This window comes from Onychostoma macrolepis, chromosome 07, assembly GCF_012432095.1.
Source record: "Onychostoma macrolepis isolate SWU-2019 chromosome 07, ASM1243209v1, whole genome shotgun sequence".
NCBI classification, from domain to species: domain Eukaryota; kingdom Metazoa; phylum Chordata; class Actinopteri; order Cypriniformes; family Cyprinidae; genus Onychostoma; species Onychostoma macrolepis.
The window spans coordinates 43,425,162-43,444,843 of NC_081161.1; positions in this window are offsets into that span (position 1 = coordinate 43,425,162).

Consider the following 19,682-nt stretch of genomic DNA (forward strand, 5'->3'; position numbering starts at 1 on the left):
TTTTAAATCTTGTGGTAAATCAAAATCACTGTATATAAACCTTATGTCTCACTTGTTTTTGAGTGTATATATATATGTGTGTCCAAGTCATGTATAAGAGAATACCTCGGAGAAGAGCCTGCTTTACATGAACAGGCCTATATTAGATGTCACATCATGATTCTACTTTATCTGTCAGTTATATGTGTGTCTGTGGCATTGTGAATGAAGAAAATAACGCAGCTTGAGAACAATTACTGGAAGAACTTGAAAGAGAAACTGAGCTCTAACAACTTGTATGCTCTAAAAGAGTAAATATCTTAGCATGGATCTCTTTTTCCTTTCTATTTCTTAGAGTTTTGTCTCCACCCTCATCTCTTCTTGAAGTGTGAAATGACTGTTTAAACATAGGAAGTGTCTGATTTAGTGCACGCATTTCTGTTAAAACAGTCTATTAATGTGTCAGTATGGGGTCCAGTGCACTGCCTCTCATAATCTGTGAGTATTTTATTATATTTTACACTATCTTCTGTTGTTGTTGTTGTTTTTTCAATTGCTACGTCCTTTTTTCTAGTCTGTAGTCACATTTTCAAAACTCTAAACACAATTAGCACACCATCCGTCTGTTGTGACCATACCATTAGCACAATTTGTGTTGTTTTCACACAATATGCAGTCAATTACCATGTTTCTAAAATTATTACATTTTCTTTTCATACAAGCTTACCCAAAACCCAAATCATGGATCTTTTTAGTCATATTTACAAATCCTTAAACACAGCATGTCAGAATTGAAGACCTAATGTTCCAAACCTTAAATATAGTATAACGTTTCTACTTCTGCTACAACAGCAGCTCAAAAGTATTGAAAATATAAAATATTGTAACAACTGATAAGTACGTTTAAGTAACAGATCACTGAAATATTTAGAAATAGCTGATTCCAGTCTCAGTTGGAGGAACAGTCAGGTGTTGAAGCTCTTTCCATTACATCAACAACATAGAGTAAAAAAGACCTCTTTGAATTGGTTTTGTGGATGCAGAACAACACAAAAAATAATGCCTGAAAGAGGGAGAGGAATAGTTGTAGAAGGTAGAGTTGGATCATAAAAAAGGAGAAGAGGTAGGGGAAAGGATTGAGAATGTGTGTTAGACTGTGCATTTTTTATGTTTGTTTGTTTTTCCCCTTACACATGTGTAACCTATGAAAGCTTATTTCTGGGTATGGGTAATTGTGACTTTATCTCAGAATTCTGATAAAGTCTGAATTGCAAGATGTAAACTCACAATTCTAATACCACTGTAAAAACTAAAGGTTCCTGGAGGCACCTTTTGGGGTTCTTCACTTTGCCACTGTGGCGGAACCCTCTGTAGAGCCTCTAGGCACCCTTTAAAAAGGGGTGGTTCTCTGAGGAACTTTTAACGGTTCCTGGAAGAACCCTTTTATTAAGAATAGTCAGGAACCACCTTGGTGCTTCGAGGCACCATTTCTCAATTTCAGTTCTTTAATATATGTTCCCCTCTCCCTCCCTCTGGTTTATTGTTCCTGCTATTGACATATTTAATTATTTTAATAAACAAACTGAAAAACTAAAATGAATACATATCAAACATTGTTTATTAATTAACAACAACATCAATATCCATAGACGTTTCAAATAAATAATCAATACTGCACATCACAATCCAATTCACGGGAACACCAGTGTTAATATTGTTATAAATAAAAAAAATAAAAAAACTTGCACCTTGACAAAACCATAAACAAATAAATGTGACTCAAATATCTTAGAACTTTAAAACAATCATACCTCAACAACAGTACAATTAAAATGAGCAAATTTAATTACAAATTTAATGTACATCGCAGTCAATGATAACATTCTTTCTTGTTCTAAATGGAGGTCACAGATTGGGAAAATTCACACAGGAAATTAAGAAATTGATAAGCCTCAAGACAGCTGCAGGTAGCTTGATGATCTCCTCTTGAATACCCAACAAATGCAGCAGAAAAATAGTACACTTTGCTGTATGTTTAACAGCTTTTCTGTATAATGTTGAATAGAACAAAGGCACTTATAAGGTGAAATCATGTTGGTAGGGTCGTCAGCAAGTAGCTCCTCACCATCAGGAAAATCTGCAGTGCTGCTCTCACCAAATGGGTCTCCATTACCACAGTTAGTGTAAGATTCTGTGTAGTACGTTGAAAAAGGAGGGATTTACATACAATTTAAGAACAAAATATTGACATTTATTCATTTAGCACATGGTTTTATTCAGAGTATCTTAAAAATGAGGAACATCACACGCAATATTTTGTTATATTAGTGTACTGATTAATGGTTGTGGACTAGTTAAACACACAGTGTATGTATATTTTTAATGTATTTATGTATGTATGTGTTCGTGTGTGTGTTTGTGTGTACACAGGTGCATCTCAAAAAATTGGAATATCGTGAAAAAGTTCTTTTTTTTTCTGTAACTTGTTTCAACTTGTTTCAGATATTCTAGATTCATTACATGTAAAGTAAAACATTTCAAAAAAAAAATTTTTTGTTTTAATCTTGATGATTACAGCTTACAGATCACGAAAGCCAAAAATATTTACATTTGAGTTGAATTAAATGACCATCCCTACAGTATAAATTCCGGGTGTCTGCAGCAACACACATTAAAGCCTGAACAATAGTTTGGTGAGCTGTTGAACATGGTTCACTTGGCGCTGTGATGATTTGTTTTGCTAGAGACAATAAGATTGATGATTTGAATAGGAATAGCTTTAACTGCAGCAATCCAATACTGGATTTTTGACTTGAGCTGTAAGCTCTAAACATCAAAATTAAAACAAATTAAAAAAAACTTTTGAAATGTTTTACTTTACATGTAATGAATCTAGAATATATGAAAGTTTCACTTTTTGAAATAAGTTACAAAAAAACACTTTTTCACGATATCCTAATTTTTTTTTTAGATGCACCTGTGTGTGTGTGTGTGTATATATATATATATATATATATATTGTATGTGTGTGTAAACCTCAAAATGCACAAACTCAGACTTACCTCAATTAATCATATACAGTCCAGCACAGCAGGATCAGGAGCAAGGCTCAGATTTCTCAGAAGAAAATAAAAGGGGGGGGGGGGGAACATAAACTATAAGTAATTGAATGTTTTAAAGCGGTTTCTGATGTTTCTCCGCAATTGTTCACTTATTTACACACCTTCAAAAGATGAGGTAAGTCCAGAGAGATCACTTTATTGTCAGCCAGCAACAGACATCAGCAGCTCCAGCAGTCCACTACAGAGCCATATTCATGAAACATGTGTCTTCATTAACTGCTAAAAAAAAAAAAAAAAAACATGGATAAATTATAAACTCCCTAGTCAACAATTTGCTCTCACAATGATGTCACTATGAGCTCACAATATTCTCATGGTGTGGTCACAATGTGTGTGTCACAGTGAGCTAAAAGTGTAACCACACAGCGCTCTCACTGTGTGCTCATACTATATTCACAACATGAGGTCACTGCACACGCACAGTGCGCTCATACTGTGGTCAAAATATGAGGCCACGGCACACTCACTGTGTGCTCATACTGTGGTCACTGTGAGGTCACTGCGCACTCACTGTGTGCTCATACTGTGGTCACTGTGAGGTCACTGCACACTCACTGTGTGCTCATACTGTGGTCACTGTGAGGTCACTGCACACTCACTGTGTGCTCATACTGTGGTCACTGTGAGGTCACTGCACACTCACTGTGTGCTCATACTGTGGTCACTGTGAGGTCACTGCACACTCACTGTGTGCTCATACTGTGGTCACTGTGAGGTCACTGCACACTCACTGTGTGCTCATACTGTGGTCACTGTGAGGTCACGCCACACTCATTGTGTGCTCATACTGTGGTCACTGTGAGGTCACTGCGCACTCACTGTACACTCACTGTGTGCTCATACTGTGGTCACTGTGAGGTCACTGCACACTCACTGTGTGCTCATACTGTGGTCACTGTGAGGTCACTGCACACTCACTGTGTGCTCATACTGTGGTCACTGTGAGGTCACTGCACACTCACTGTGTGTTCATACTGTGGTCACTGTGAGGTCACTGCACACTCACTGTGTGCTCATACTGTGGTCACTGTGAGCTCACTGCGCACTCACTGTGTGCTCATACTGTGGTCACTGTGAGGTCACTGCGCACTCACTGTGTGCTCATACTGTGGTCACTGTGAGGTCACTGCACACTCACTGTGTGCTCATACTGTGGTCACTGTGAGGTCACTGCACACTCACTGTGTGCTCATACTGTGGTCACTGTGAGGTCACGCCACACTCATTGTGTGCTCATACTGTGGTCAATGTGAGCTCACTGCGCACTCACTGTACACTCACTGTGTGCTCATACTGTGGTCACTGTGAGCTCACTGCGCACTCACTGTGTGCTCATACTGTGGTCACTGTGAGGTCACTGCACACTCACTGTGTGCTCATACTGTGGTCAATGTGAGCTCACTGCGCACTCACTGTGTGCTCATACTGTGGTCAATGTGAGCTCACTGCGCACTCACTGTGTGCTCATACTGTGGTCACTGTGAGGTCACTGCACACTCACTGTGTGCTCATACTGTGGTTATCGTGAGGTCACTGCACAATGTGCGTTCATATTGTAAGCTCAACATGTGAGCTCATGTCATTGTGTTAAATTCAATCTGTTAGTTTAGTGTGAGTTAACTGTGATCTAAAAGTTATCTAATATCGGTCAGTTATATCACAAACATGTAGAATTTCATCTTTTATTTCCTTCAAAGAATTTCTACAATTCAATTTCAGTTGTTTATTTTGATTCATTTTCAGTTTGGTGTTGGTATTTGACACAAACATTTCAATTTGACAAATACATTCTGCTTCTGGTGTTGTTTTGGTGACTCCTTTTCGATTCTTAACTTCTATTTCTTTGTCCCCTTGGAAAGACTTCACACATCCTGAAACACACAGTAACACAATATGTCATTGCAATCAGTTGCTAACAACCTAACAGGTAAAAATAATTAGTTAAAATATGAAACAAATCATGCATCCATGCTTCCACAAAACATGATTGTATAGTTACTGAAATATGATCCTGAGTTAGTAATGTAGTCTAGTAATTATCTGATATGGGAAGTATAACAAATCATAAATACTGATATGCAACCTAAAGCCAGGGAAACACTTACCGAAAACACTTAGCTAAAACATTCTAACGAGACTGAACTGAACACAATTATGATTTTAAATGCTTACTGTAAACACTGACTGAATGCAACTGGCTCTGACCAGGTTGGGTGTGATCAGTTGTATCAAATTACATTCACAATCAGTCTAATAGTCGTAGTGTGTTCCTGGCTGAGCTGGCAAAATGGCTGGTTCACATGTACCTGGCTAACACGTGTACCTGGCTAATTTGCTAACCTGGGGTCACGCCACAGTGCATATTGGCATTATAATATCATATCAGCGAATGTGAATATCATGTGAATATCAAATAAAGAAACCACTCACCATTGCTCCAGAACAAAACGGCAATTCCACGGTCAAAAAACTCTGACACAAATGTAAATCACTGTAGTGATGTTCAATTCATGAACGATTTGTTCTTTAAGCCTGTTCATTCATAAGTAACTGAACTGAATCAAATTTTAGTTCCGGGCTGATGACGCAAGACGCACATCTGAAGTTTGCTGACCCGTTCGTTGATCCGTTGATCCGTTGATAAATAAAATTTTATCAAAACCTTCAAGTTCCTGTCGTCACCGATATCTGCGTGGGCAGCGCGCCAACATACAGCGCTGTGCGCTACGGGTGTCTTGAGTTCGAAGACCGATCCCCCGTTCCACTTCAGATCTAAAGTATCCTATCATAAGAAAGGCAAAAACGCCTAAAATAAGTCTTGAAAAAATACCCTGCAAAATGATTTATGTAGAGAAATGTAAATTAATGTACTAGTTTGTGCAGATTAGGCTATATTTTAAGTTGTTACACGAAATCAAGGAGCTTAAGGAGTTTATCTCTCTATATACTTTAGACATGTAGAACATATCAGCGTTTCTGCGTCAATGTATGTAATGTGTGCTGTAGGTGCGAAACTTTTAGGAATTTTATCCAAGATGTAGATTATCTTATCCCCAGTGAACTAAATTTAAACTGCCTCCTTACAACCTGCTCAAAATTGAACTCATAATCAGCTCACGCATTATTCACACTGTGAGGATCGTTTGAACTCACAAGGAGCTCAGAGGCGCGGGAAGTCGGTTTTTCTGTGGGCAACTGTTTAACTGTTGGGAATATAAAAAATTAAATCAGAGTGTCTATTTAAGTGTAAAAAGCCCGGTTGTTGGCAGAGGCTATTTACACCAAATCCACACACAAACATATGATTGGGATAGTCAAATTTGCAAAAGACGACCGTCAGTCATCAGATTCAGTGGTGCAGTAAATCGTGTGTCACGCACCTTTTGACACGATCGACCGGGGTCCGAATCTGCCTAATGGCGAACTTTTTTCTCCCTTTTCAAATTTCAAATCACATCAGAAAAGCATTTATTATTTTAATAAAAATGAAGGAAATAATCAAAAAGTTGAAAAGAAAGTATCGGGTAGGGTTAGGGTAGGTGTAAGGAAGGCTTTTGTCCCAATAAGGTGGCATCCATTGAAAAATTTGAAATAAAATTGAAAAATTACACTCAATAAGTTATTGCATACTGATTTATAATGTATTACAATGCTGAGTGCAGATAATTGCGACTATTTGCAATAAGTAATTAGCAGAATGTCCTGCTATTTTAACATAGAATAAATAGAATATAAAGCTATTTGCACTGTGTAAATAGCATATCACTAATAAAATACTGCTATTTTCACTTAGTGTCGATAGCCCCAACCCCACCCACCCACATACATACATGGTGAGGATTACATTTACATTTATGCATTTAGCAGACGCTTTTATCCAAAGCGACTTACATTGCATTCAAGTTACAGTTTTTACATTTGATCAGCTCTTGCTTTCCCTGGGAATCGAACCCACGATCTTGGCGTTGCTAGCGCCATGCTCTACTATTTGAGCTACAGGAAAGAGGATCACAGTATGAGGATCACATGAACTCACAATGAGCTCACATACTACTCACACGGTGAGGATCACAGTATGAGGATTGTGTGATGTCACTGTGATCATTGCGTGATCTCACGTGTTGACTGGGTCTTTAATTCAATTCAGTGTAACATTAATAGTGTATATAAGACTGGATTCATATATAATTTTGGGTTAACGTTAGGCCTCACTCTTAAACACTATTTCAGTTATTTAAAAGTAAAAAAATAAATAGGCCTACATTAGTGCTGCTCAGTGAACCCTGCACTGTAAAACCCAACAAGTTAGGGTAACTCAAAAGTTTGAGGAAACTGATTGCCTTAAAACATTTAAGTTTTTTTAAAACTAATAGTGATGAGTACTCTGAACTTATTTCAGTTGAGTTCACTAAAATAAGATATACATTGCAGTTAAATAATTAAGTGATTAATTAAGTGCTGATTGAGCATTAGTGATGAACACCTGCTGTTAACAAACAGAATCACTGACAGAAAGAGAAACACAAGAACTACAACTGACTTTAGACACATGCTTAGATGAAATCAACTGAAATAAAATACATTAAATCTCAAGATCTGATTAAACAACCCCACAAACAGCATCACCAGCTCCACTTATTAATAACCAGACTGACATCTACAGAAGATCTTATTGAGAATTAACTAAGGTTTAGATGTTTATTTATTGTTTCATTTGAATTAACCATGTTAGAGATCAGTGTCTGATTTAGTTGGGCTCTTGAGCCTTGACTTCTGTGTTGGTAGTTTTTTTTTGTTTTCTCTTTTTCTCTGGTTGTTGTAACCATGTGTTTTTCAAACATATTTGTTACAACTCAAAAGCCCAGAGAAAGTGATCAGTAGTTGGTTGTTATATATTTATAATGACAATCATCTATTAGTGAGCTGATCTCATTGAGAATAAATCTAACCTCTGGTTAAATTAATGTATTGATTATAGTAAAAGTGATTCTAAGAGCCACTGACAGAAATCTTCTGCTTACTCTGAGTTCGATTGCTTCAGTCTGTTGTGCTGCTGTGAGGTTTGTGTTTGTAGCTCCGTGTACCTTCGCTTTTATTGAATCTCTACCTTACTTTCAATCCCTTTTGTCTAAAGTGATAAAATATAACTTAATTCTCACCATATTTCTGGTGTTATCTTTCAAACTAATCTAACTAATTTGATCGTTCGCCTTTAAAAACCGCGAGTGCAGCTTGTTAGCCCGTTAGCTTGTCACTTGCGGTTCCATTTGCATTCTATTCGCGCCTATTATTATTTTATTTTTCCTCGCTCCGTTTTCACGAGCTCATCAAACAACAGTGGTAAGTGGTAAGTTAAGTTGGTATCATTCATCAATCAAGGTGAGTAATGGCTTCTTCTCCTGCTATTGTTGTTTGCACTGTCTGCCACATGTATAGTTTATCTGTCTCTGTCAGCAGCGAGGGATTCACATGTGATAAATGCAGGAAATAGTTAGGCTGACAGAGAAGGTTTTAGAACTAGAGACACGCATCCAAACTTTAGTTGAGGACAGTAAGAATGTGAGGGCTGTAGATACTGCTTTGGATGCGACTAGCTCAGGAGTCCTGTACATTGTTCGGTTTCGGTTGAGCCCGTGCAGCAGGGCAACTGGGTGACAGTGAGGCGGCATAGTCGCGGGTCAAAACACCACTCTTCCGTTCCGATCAGAACATCAAACAGGTTCTCCCCACTCAATGAAGCACCCACTGAGAAACCTGATGAAAGTGCTCTAGTTATTGGCGATTCTATTGTACGGAACGTGAAAATAGAGACACCAGCCACCATAGTCCATTGTTTACCAGGAGCCAGAGCGCCTGACATCTTGGCAAATTTAAAAGTGCTGACTAATGCTAAACGTAAATTCAGTAAGATTGTTATCCACGTCGGCGCTAATGATGTTCGACTTCGCCAGTCGGAGATCACCAAAAATAATGTTAAAGAGGTGTGTGAACTTGCAAGTACGATGTCAGACACTGTAATATGCTCTGGTCCGCTCCTGCTTACCGTGGTGATGAGATTCATAGCAGACTGTCGTCACTTAATGGCTGGATGTCTAAGTGGTGCCCGCAAAATAACATAGGCTTTATAGACAATTGGAAGAATTTTTGGGGCAGACCTGACCTGTTGAAAAGAGATGGTGTTCATCCCTCCTGGGGTGGTGCCGCTCTTCTCTCTAGAAATATGGCACATAGTCTTAGAGTTTGTACTTGACTAACTGGAGCCCAGGTCAGGAAGCAGACAGACTGGCTAAACCGATCGTCTGCTAGCCGCCTCATGTCACCAAAGGCAGTTAACTCTCAGCACATAGAATCTTTTTCATCTAGATATCACGCTATAGAGACTGTGTCTGTTCCCCGAACTAGAAAATACAGAAAACATCCAAACCAAAGTAATAGTAACAATTTAATTGATGTTCAACAAATAAAAAACCGATATAATACAGATAAACACATGATAAAGCTTGGCTTATTGAATATTAGATCCCTTTCTTCAAAAGCACTTTTTGTAAATGATATGTTCACTGACCATAAACTAGATGTGCTTTGTTTGACAGAAACCTGGCTAAAACAAGATGATTACATTACTTTAAACGAGTCTACACCCCAAGATTACTGTTACAAACATGAACCGCGTCCAAAAGGTAAAGGGGGAGGTGTTGCTACAATTTATAGAAATATTTTCAGTATCTCTCAGAGGTCAGGTTTCAAGTATAATTCGTTCGAAGTAATGGTGCTTCATATAACGTTATCCAAAGAAATAAGTGTTAATGATAAATCCCCTGTGATGTTTGTACTGGCTACTGTATACAGGCCACCAGGGCACCATACAGACTTTATTAAAGAATTTTCTGATCTTCTATCGGAGTTAGTACTGACTGCAGATAAAGTCCTAATCGTTGGTGATTTTAATATCCATGTTGATAATGAAAGAGATTTGTTGGGATCAGCATTTATAGACATTCTAAACTCTATTGGTGTTAAACAACACGTGTCAGGCCCTACTCATTGTCGAAATCATACTCTAGATTTAATACTGTCACATGGAATTGATGTCAGTGGCGTTGAAATTTTACAGCAGAGCGATGATATCTCAGATCATTATCTAGTCTCCTGTATATTCCATATAGCTAAAGCTGTAAAGCCAACTTCTTGTTACAAATATGGTAGAACCATCACTTCTACCACAAAAGACTGCTTTATAAATAATCTTCCTGACTTATCTCAGTTCCTCAGTATATCCAATAGCTCAGAACAACTTGATGATGTAACAGGAACTATGGACTCTCTCTTTTCTAGCACTTTAGATGCGGTTGCTCCTTTACGCTTAAGGAAGATTAAGGATAAGAGTCCAACACCGTGGTATAATGAGCACACCCGCGCCCTAAAGAGAGCAGCCCGGAAAATGGAGCGCAGCTGGAGGAAAACTAAATTAGAGGTATTTCGTTTAGCTTGGCGGGAAAGTACCCTATCCTACAGAAAAGCATTAAAAACTGCTAGATCTGATTACTTTTCGTCTCTTCTAGAAGAAAACAAACATAACCCTCGGTATTTATTCAATACAGTAACTAAATTAACGAAAAATCAAGCATCAACAGGTGTTGGCATTTCCCAAGAGCATAGCAGTAATGACTTTATGAACTACTTCACTTCCAAGATCGATACTATCAGAGATAAAATTGTATCCTTGCAGCCGTCAGCTACAGTATCGCATCAGATAGCGCACTATAGATCCCCTGAGGAACAATTTCATTCATTCTCTACTGTGGGAGAGGAAGAATTGTATAAACTTGTTAAATCATCTAAACCAACAACATGTATGTTAGACCCGATTCCATCTAAACTTCTAAAAGAGCTGCTTCCAGAAGTCTTAGATCCTCTTTTGGCTATTATTAATTCATCGTTGTCATTAGGATATGTCCCCAAAACCTTCAAATTGGCTGTTATTAAGCCTCTCATTAAAAAACCACAACTTGACCCCAAAGATCTAGTTAATTACAGACCGATCTCAAATCTCCCTTTTCTGTCAAAGATACTAGAAAGGTAGTATCCTCACAATTATATTCCTTCCTAGAGAAAAATTATATCTGTGAGGAATTCCAGTCAGGATTTAGATCGTATCATAGTACTGAGACTGCTCTCATTAGAGTTACAAATGACCTGCTTCTATCATCTGATCGTGGTTGTATCTCTTTATTAGTTCTACTGGATCTTAGCGCTGCGTTCGACACTATCGACCACAACATTCTTTTGAATAGACTAGAAAACTTTGTTGGCATTAGTGGAAGTGCCTTAGCATGGTTCAAATCGTACTTATCTGACCGCCATCAGTTCGTAGCAGTGAATGAAGAGGTATCATATCGATCACAAGTGCAGTATGGAGTACCTCAAGGCTCAGTACTAGGGCCGTTACTTTTCACGCTTTATATGTTACCCTTGGGAGATATTATTAGGAGACATGGTGTTAGCTTTCACTGTTATGCTGATGATACTCAGCTCTATATTTCTTCGCGGCCGGTGAAACACACCAAATTGAGAAACTAACGGAATGCATAGTCGATATAAAAACTGGATGACAAATAATTTTTACTGCTAAATTCTGAAAAACAGAGGTGTTAATTATCGGACCTAAAACCCCACATGTAATAACCTAGAATATTATCTAACACTTGACGGCTGCTCTGTCAATTCTTCTTCATCAGTCAGGAACCTAGGTGTGCTGTTCGATAGCAATCTGTCATTTGAAAGCCATGTTTCTAGCATCTGTAAAACTGCATTTTTCATCTCAAAAGCATATCTAAATTGCGACCAATGCTCTCAACGTCAAATGCAGAAATGTTAATTCATGCGTTTATGACCTCAAGGCTAGACTATTGTAATGCTTTATTAGGTGGTTGTTCTGCACGCTTGATCAACAAACTACAGTTAGTCCAAAATGCAGCAGCTAGAGTCCTTACTAGAACCAGGAAATATGACCATATTAGCCCGGTTCTGTCAACACTGCACTGGCTCCCTATCAAGCATCGGATAGATTTTAAAATCTTGTTAATTACTTATAAAGCCCTGAATGGTTTAGCTCCTCAGTACTTGAGCGAGCTCTTATCGCATTATAGTCCTCCACGTCCGCTGCGTTCTCAAAACTCTGGCCGTTTGATAATACCTAGAATATCAAAATCGACTGCGGGCGGCAGATCCTATTCCTATTTAGCACCCAAACTCTGGAACAGTCTACCTAACACTGTTCGGGAGGCAGACACACTCTGTCAGTTTAAATCTAGATTAAAGACCCATCTTTTAGCCTGGCTTACACATAACGCATTAATACGCTTCTATTATTCAAATCCGTTAAAGGATTGTTAGGCTGCATTAATTAGATCAACCGGAACCGGAACACTCCCCATAACACACGATGTACTCGTTACATCGTCAGTTGAATGGCATCTACGCTAATATTTGTTTGTTTCTTTCCTAGTCTGTTTCTCAGTCCGTATCCGATCAGATGGTGGATCAGCACCAAGAGATGATGTCTACAGCCCTGATCGTCAGCGGAGACCAGGACACCCAGATGACCCCAGAGATATATCCCTAGATATATCAACCAAAAATAACAAAATAACTAAAATATAATAAAATACCTAACTACATAATACTACTATTGTTAGAAATTGCAACAAAATTAAAATAGAAATATAAACTTTTGAACTGCGGGTTTCGTCTGGTCAGAGGAGAACTGGCCCCGACTGAGCCTGGTTTCTCCCAAGGTTTTTTCTCCATTCTGTCACAGAGGGAGTTTTGGTTCCTTGCCGCTGTCGCCTCTGGCTTGCTCAGTTGGGGACACTTAATTTCTAGCGATTATCGCCGATTTGATTGCACAGCTACTATTTAAACTAAACTGAGCTAGACAATGACATCTCTGAATTCAATAATGAAATGCCTTTAACTGAAAATTGAGTGTTTAATCTTATCATTATACATTACTGACACTCTATCCTCCAATTTGATACTGTTAAGTGCTTTGACACAATCTGCATTGTAAAAGCGCTATATAAATAAAGGTGACTTGACTTGACTGGTTCTGTGACAGTCAGTTAATATAAATGACTTTCTAAACAGTTTGTCCACAAAAAGTTTTAATTTACGGAAGCAATTAGACTCACACAGACATCAAGAATCAGCTTATGAACCTCAACAATGGTGACCATTCCAAAAATATAATAATAATTATTTTGCAATGCATGCTGGGTACTAGCATAGTACAAAACTCATCCATGGCTCCCAGCATGCTGCATGATTTTTTATTTTTTTTTAATGGTCACCATTGGTTGAGGTTCACAAGCTGGTTCTTGATGTCTGTGTGAGTCTCATTACTGCCATAGATTAGACTGCCATAGTTGTGGACAAACTGTTTAGAAGGTCCTTTCTATTAACTGACTGTCACAGAAACAGTAGCCCTTAGAATCGCTTTTACTATAATCAATATGTTCATTCAATCAGAAATTAGACACGATGAGTCTATGTTAAATCTCTATGAGATCAGCTCACTAACAGATGATTGTCATTATAAATATACAACAACCAACTACTGATCAATTCCTCTGGGCTTTTGAGTTATAACAAACATGTTCGAAGAACACATGGTTACAACAGCCAGAGAAAAATAAGAAACAGAACTACTAACACAGAAGTCAAGGGTCAAGAGCCCAACTAAATCAGACACTGATCTCTAACATGGTTACTTCAATTGAAACAATAAATCAACATCTAAACCTTAGTTAATTCTCAATAAGATCTTCTGTAGATGTCAGTCTGGTTATTAATAAGTGGAGCTGGTGATGCTGTTTGTGGGGTTGTTTAATCAGATTTTGAGATTTAATGTATTTTATTTCAGTTGATTTCATCTAAGCATGTGTCTAAAGTCAGTTGTAGTTCTTGTGTTTCTCTTTCTGTCAGTGATTCTGTTTGTTAACAGCAGGTGTTCATCACTAATGCTCAATTGGCACTTAATTAATCACTTAATTACTTAACTGCAATGTATATCTTATTTTAGTGAACTCAACTGAAATAAGTTCAGTGCACTCATAATTGTTAGATTTAAAAACTTAAAAGTTTTAAGACAATAAGTTTCATCAAATGGTTTGAGTTAACCTAACTTGGGTTTTTAAGGCAATTGGTTTACTCAAACGGTTTGAGTTACCGTGACTTGTTGGGCATATATCTTATTTAGTGAACTCAACCGAAATACGTTCAGAGTACTCATAACTATTAGTTTTAAAAAACGTAAATATTTTAAGACAATAAGTTTCCTCAAACGGTTTGAGTTAACCTAACTTGTCAGGTTTTTAAGGCAATCGGTTTACTCAATCGGTTTGAGTTACCCTAACTGTTAGGTTTTACAGTGTGTGACATTTTAAGAGAACTCAAGTATGTATACGTTCTGAGGAGAGAAAAGGACAAAAACAGTTTTTTTCTGTAAGTTAAATGAATCGAAAAATAGTCTACATGTAACATGGATGGGTAACGATTTAACAAACGTAAAATACAACTAATTATTTCAGAAAAGAAGAGTTACAATGACTAAAAGCTGAACATAATGAACAAAGCTGACTAAAAATCACCGTTTGTGATTTAATACTCTCCATTTCGTCCCACGAAGTTCATTATGACAGTTAGCATCGCGGCTATTAAATTAGCGGTTAAAATGGTATAAAACAAACATTTAAATATAAAAACATACAGTTAAACGTGTCAGTACAGAAATTTGTGTACAAATAGTAAATCTGTATATTTATTTTGGAGAATTTACTCACCTTTTGTTAGACAGTCCTGCGCTGTGGTTGTTTCTTTGAGGAGAGGAACCGTTAATGATACTTTGTATTTGAAATCGCACTTGTGCGCGAACGAGCAGACGGCAGGTGCGCGAGGACGCGCCAGCCCTAGTACATTTTATTCTTCTTGACAACAGCATACTTTTTTATTATATTAATTGTTAAACAATTATTTCTGAATAATTGAAAGTTATTTAATTAGGGAAATAAAAAATTCTAAATATTACACTTGTACTGATTGTTATAATTAGTGTATTTTTAATGAAATCAATGTGTTGAGCCATATTTAGTTCAATAATATTTTTAATGTTTGCTTTAAAGTTTCAGGGAAAATAATATCTACCTTCAACTAATTTTACATTTGTTTCTAAACTAAAAAATATTTTTAGTTATTGCAGTATTTAAGTTATACAACAAAAGTATTTAAAATCCAACAAATGGAGGCATATAAAAGTGCAATCTGGCAGAAAGAAATAAAGAAAATAATCTGTAATACCATGGTGTAGCCACTGCCTGTATGGCCTTATATGTGTATATTCCCTATAGCTGAATATTTAGATATACGTGGCTGATTTGTAGATTTTGCATGTCCCTTTTTTTTTTTTTTTTTTGACAATTTGTAAGACTATTTAGTCTTTTCTAATCATGCCCAGTTTTTTTTTGTTTTCACATGCCAAGTGCCACAAAAGTGATTATGTTCCATACCATTCCAAAAAAGTTATTAATAATAATAATAATAATAATCAGTCCTATTTCATTTCTGTCACATGAATCTCTGGGTTCCTCCAGATGCTGGCTTTTACAAGTCAGATCTTCCAGGAACCATTTCAATGTTAACAGATCTTACAATAACCCTTTTTTAAAATTTGAGTTTCTCCAGGAACCTCCAGAGCACTTTGAGGTCTCAGTGTAATGAAAGGGTGAGTCCAGAACCTCAGAACTGGAAACAAAGTGCTTCAAGGATCCCATAAGTTCTTGCAAGAACTGCAAAGACTGAAATGGTTCCTCCAGGAACCCTATTATGAAAAAAAGAGCTTTGAGGCACTTAAATTACATTTTGAAGTTCCTCGAGTACTCAAAAAGATATTTGAGACACCTTTAGTTTTTACAGTGAGTCTAAATTGTGAGATAAAAAGGTTACAGTTTTTACTTTTTTTTATTCTGTGACGGAAACAAGCTTGCATAGTAACGAAACGATGTTGGAATTTTTGTTGATCACTGGCATCAGCTAGCCTGACTACGTCAGACTTCCTACTTCCGCTCAATTTCATTTCGCTTCTGTACTCAGTCTGATATACCAAAGCAGCTCCCAGATTATCTCCGGCTCCGCAGCAGCCGGCCAACCAACGAACAGAGGGCGGTCTGAGAGCCGTGACGTAGACGCTAAGCGCCGAATTTAAGATTGTATTCTAAGTGAGGGAAATCTAAAACGACAGCGGACATGGAGACACGGGATGCTATTCCCTCTGTTGTGGAGAATATTCCCGGCATTTGCCAACTGAAGCCCGAACAAGAAGAGTGTTTGATTCACATTTTGAATGGGGGTGATGTTGTGGCCCCACAGGTTTTGGGAAAAGTTGAATTAATTTAATTTACCGTGGATGCGTATTTACTTCACATAATCTGCAAAAGTCGGTCACAGCCATCTTCACTCCAGTATTTCTCTCGATGGATTTGTTTTTGCCATTGTGTTTACAGAAAAAAAAAAAAAAAATGTCTGCCGTTGTAATCTTTAATCAAAAACTGAAAATTTGCTTCTGCTTGGGAATGGTGTTCTTGCTCTGATGACGTCAGTTTGACAGCTTGGGGAGAATCCTCTTGTTAAGTATGACGTAAGGAATGCTGTTTTCCGGGTCCAAGCCTCTACTCATTTCATTTGAGAATGCTATCTCAACAGCCATCTATGAGCACTATTTAATACTACATATTTAAGCTAAGCATATAAAAAATATTGCTGTGCACACTACAGTCTTTGTGCTCACAGTGTCCCAGACACTAATATTTTAGTTGAAATACTGTCTGGCCATCTGGGATTTCAGTATGGAGATAAAGGTTAGAGGTATAACTTTTCAGTATTACATGACATCGTGGGTGTGTATAAGCACAGACAGGTGTTTTATTGGGGCATCTGGCAGAGCGTTAGGACCCAGAGGTGGTGAAGTGTGTTGTCAGACGTAACAAGCAGATATTCTTAACCACTCCTATCCAACCGTGAATCTGCTCTGAGCAAGAGGTGGAGAGGAGGTGCGCCACAATAAAACCCTGCCCTTTATTCAATACTCAGTTTCACTTGAAAATACATCACAACACTGAAGTCAGTTGCAACTTCCAGTTCATGGGGATCTTAATATTGATATTTGTCGAGGTATTGAAGTTAGAAATAACTGTATCATGACCACTAATTCACATACTTTGCTAATAAGTTAAAAGTGGGTTTTGTTCAAAGTAGCTATTATCCACATAGATCTTTGATATAAATGAATATGAAAATCATTAATATCGCCGGCCAAAAAGTAAATAATAACTAGTACTCTGAGTAGTTTTTGAGAAGAGTAATTTATACTTTTACTTAAGTACTGTTTTTACACCAGTACTTTTACTTGTAATTGAGTATTATTTCAGCAATGTAACAGTACTTGTACTTAAGTACAAATTTTCAGTACTCTTTCCACCACTGGTGGTATGTTTGGAAGATGAAATAAGAAAAGCTCAAATAAACAAAGAGACGGTAGCAGCATTTTTTGATGTTGAAAAAGCATACGCTATGGAGAGAGGGGTTGATGATTAAGTTGTATAGAATGGGAGTTAGAGGAAGATTTTTTTATCTGGATTAAGGATTTTTTGAAAGGAAGAACAATTCAGATTAAAATAGGAGCAGATTTGTCAAACAAGCATGTAGCAGAGAATGGAACGCTCCAGGGGAGTGTAATAAGTTCCGCATTATTCTCAGTAATGATAAATGACATATGTGACCCTGGACCACAAAACCAGTCATAAGGGTCAATTTTTTTTTCGAAATTGAGATTCATACATCATCTGAAAGCTGAATAAATAAGTTTTCCATTGATGTATGGTTTGTTATGATCGGACACTATTTGGCCGAGATACAACTAAAAATCTGGAATCTGAGGGTGCAAAAAAATCTAAATATTGAGAAAATCACCTTTAAAGTTGTCTAAGTTCTTAGCAATGCATATTATTGACAAAAAAAAGAAAATACATTTTTTTATATATTTACGGTAGGAAATTTACAAAATATCTTCATGGAACATGATCTTAACTTAATATCTTAATGATTTTTGGCATAAAAGAAAAATCGATCATTTTGACCCATTCAATGTATTGTTGGCTATTGCTACAAATATAACAGTGCGACTTATGACTGGTTTTGTGATCCAGGGTCACATATATGTAAATGTACCAGCAGGCATGGGAAGATCACTATTTGCGGATGATGGAGCAATATGGAAAAGAGGAAGGAATGTAAGAAAGTGCTAGATGGTATACAACAGGTTGAGAAATGGGGAATAAAATGGGGTTTTAAATTTTCTCTTGAAAAAAAACTAAAGTAATGTTTTTTTTGTTTGTTGTTTTTTTTTTACAAAGAGGAAGATCAATGAAGGTTTTAATTTAAAACTATATGGAAGTTATTTGGAGAGAGTTAATCAATTTTGCTTTCTAGGAGTACATTTTTATCCAAGGTTGACATGGGTAGAACATATAAGGAATGTGGAGGATAAATTTAAAAAGTAATACATACAATGAGATGTCTGTCAGGGTTAGAATGGGTAACCGACTATCAATCACTGAAAAATATATTTAAATTTAATAAGGTCAAGGATAGACTATGGGAGTGTGGTATATGGTTCAGCAGCCAAATATATACTTACAAGACTTGATGTAATACAGGCTAAAGCATCGAGACTATGCTTAGGAGCAGTAAAAACATCACCAGTATGTGCACTACAAGTGGAAGCGGGAGAAATGCCACTGGATATTCGACGCAAACAATTGCTGGTAAATTATTGGATTAATCTAAAGGGACATAGAGATGGTCATCCTACTAAGAGTGTGCTGCAAGCTAGCTGGGAAAAGGAAAGGGCACAAAAGTTTAGCTTTGGGTGGATAGGAGATGAGCTAGAAATTTGGGGTTGAGCACAAAAGAGAGTTCTGCCCAACTGTTGTATGGCCTGACTTTCCAGTATGGAAGATTGAAACCATGGAAGTTGATTTTGAATTGAAATAAAACAATAAATAATAGTGTAGACCTTGTAGCTGAGTTCTACAGATATGTGGATGATAAATACAGAGATTATATTCAGATTTATACAGATGGGTCAGAGATCCTGAATCAGGAAGGACAGAGCAATTTTTAGTTAATCAAGGAGGTGAGGAAAGCAAAAGAACCACAAATGATCTACGTACATGTGTTCAGTTATATGCTATCATGATGGCATTAGAATGGATTAGAAAGGAGGACAAAATAAGTAAAGTTTTAATTGGAAGTGATTCATTATCAGCACTGTACAGTCTCAGGACAGGTATGTACAATAGCCGTCAGGATCTGTTATATGAAATACTTGCAACATATACAAGAGTATATGGGAAAATGTAATGAGATTCAACTGATTTGGACCCCAGCTCATATAGGTTTGACCTGTATCTCGTTGCAACTGGCATTGCAGAGAAGAGTGACAAAGTAAAGTGTGTGACATTTCTT